At 40.9% G+C, this 2071-nt stretch overlaps 1 non-coding gene across 1 annotated transcript; it reads left to right on the forward strand.

Moving 5' to 3' along the window:
- The first annotated feature begins 960 nt into the window (after positions 1 to 960).
- On the forward strand, positions 961 to 1022 carry LOC142646563 (U7 small nuclear RNA). Its single transcript, XR_012847493.1, has one exon. It is a non-coding gene; the product is annotated as a U7 small nuclear RNA (small nuclear RNA).
- Positions 1023 to 2071: the final 1049 nt, after the last annotated feature.

A 2071-nucleotide genomic window follows, 5' to 3' on the forward strand; every position in this document is an offset into this window, starting at 1 on the left:
GTTGTTGGGTCCCCCTTAGCTTTGGCAAGGGGGGATCATTGATCCTCGAGCCTCTTGGCCTATTGTTTGGAGGGTGGGGAAATGGTTATGTGGGGCCTCTCTCTTTTAGGAGTAGGGATAAAATAGACCTCATCCTTTGTGCACTTTTTTTTTGCACTTTGGGTGACAGAAAGCACGACTCAGACTTTCTAAAAAACAAAAATAATAATAATTTGGCAAATGCTGAAGAGCCCCAAATGTTTGTTTAAAAAATAGAGATACTTACCAGGCAGGGGAGATACCATGATCAATAAGGTGAGATTGGGAGTTTCTTGCCAGGTTCTTGCGCATCGACCTTTGTGTTAGCCCATGTGTAGTAGGGTCCTTATTTGAGATTAGTAATCATCTCTGCCGGTGGATTGATCACCATCGTAGAGTGATGACAGAGGGGCAGAGAACCACTTGCATAGTACACCCGTGCAGGACTTAGACTAGGCTGCGGGGAAAAGGCGTATTGGTGGTCACTAAGGGGTTAATGGTGAAGGGTTTACAGCGGGGGATGGTCTAGTTTTAAACTGTTCCCTGCACTAACAAATTTATCTGTGACGTATTACACAACAATGTATAACAAAATGTCACATAAAGAACATTGAGAAACTTCAAACACTCTTTCTTTTGATTTGTGGTAAACTCTGCCCCTTTACCCGCTTTTCTACAGACAGTAGGTGGGTTAGCCCCGCCCCTTCCTGTTTATGTAAATTTATATATCTCTGTTCTGTCTTTCTGACGTGTTATAACTTCTCTATCATTTTATATAAAGGGGATTTGCTGATTATTTCTACGTGTCTGATCTGTGATCTGGAGGAAATGTATAGTTTGTGATGATTTTTCTTTTCAGATAATATATCTGTTTTCTCTGTGGTCTCCGTGATATTGATGATAATCGGGGCAGTTGAGGTCGGATGAACGGCTCCTTGTGTATTGTGTTTATAGCTCTTTTATTATTTGTTTAACAGCTTTTTGGCAACTGCTGAAGAGCCCCAAATGTTTGTTTAAAAGATAGAATTAATAATATAAAATTTTTGATGGTTATTGGGATCGTACTTGTGTTAGCCAAGTTTTATTTCTATAAGAATTTGTCACATTTTATTTCCTAATTGAAATTTGAAGTCAAAATCAGGAATATAATGGGAAAGTGATGACGTCTGGACATTATACTTTTTCTGTGTTTAGGGTCTTCTCATGGATTTGGCTTAAAAATACAGGGCAAATGTGCAACGTGGGAAAGTCCCCTCTGATGTTACTGATTGTCGTATTATGTAAATCCCCACACTTCTACCGTGCTGAACTTGGATCATATAGATCCCTTCAAAATGGTGGAAAAACTGCCGGATTACTAACAAAGTAAAACCACTTGTTGTAAATGGTGGACATAGTCATGTACAGAAGAACATTCTAATTCCGTTATTTAACAAACTGTTGCGGATTTCCAGCCTTTGTTAAAAATTAAAAACCAAAATCATTCTGCTTGTGGAGCTGCAGGTTCAGAGCTCAGTGGGCATTCCCTATGAAGCTGCTCTCATCCTCATCCTCATCCTCATCCTCATCCTCATCCTCATCCTCATCCTCATCCTCATCCTCATCCTCATCCTCATCCTCATCCTCATCCTCATCCTCATCCTCATCCTCATCCTCATCCTCATCCTCATCCTCATCCTCATCCTCATCCTCATCCTCATCCTCATCCTCATCCTCCTCATTCTCCTCCTCTCTCCCTTCCTCTTCCTCCTTTTTCGATGTGCGGTAAACTCTCCCCACTTTTCCTGCTTCTCTACAGGTGGGTTAGCACTGTCCCTTCCTGTTTATGTAAATTTATATATCTCTGTTCTGTCCTCCTAATGTGTTATAACTTCTCTATCATTTTATATAAAGGGGATTTGCTGATTATTTCTACGTGTCTGATCTGGAGGAAATTTATAGTTTGTGATGATTTTTCTTTTCAGATAATAAATCTGTTTTCTCTGTTGTCTCCGCTCAGGAGCAGGGGAGGAGTGGAGGCGCTTAGGAGCAGGGGAGAAGTGGAGGAGCTCAG

The sequence above is a fragment of the Rhinoderma darwinii genome, chromosome 4 (genome assembly GCF_050947455.1).
Source record: "Rhinoderma darwinii isolate aRhiDar2 chromosome 4, aRhiDar2.hap1, whole genome shotgun sequence".
In the NCBI taxonomy this organism is placed as follows: Eukaryota; Metazoa; Chordata; class Amphibia; order Anura; family Rhinodermatidae; genus Rhinoderma; species Rhinoderma darwinii.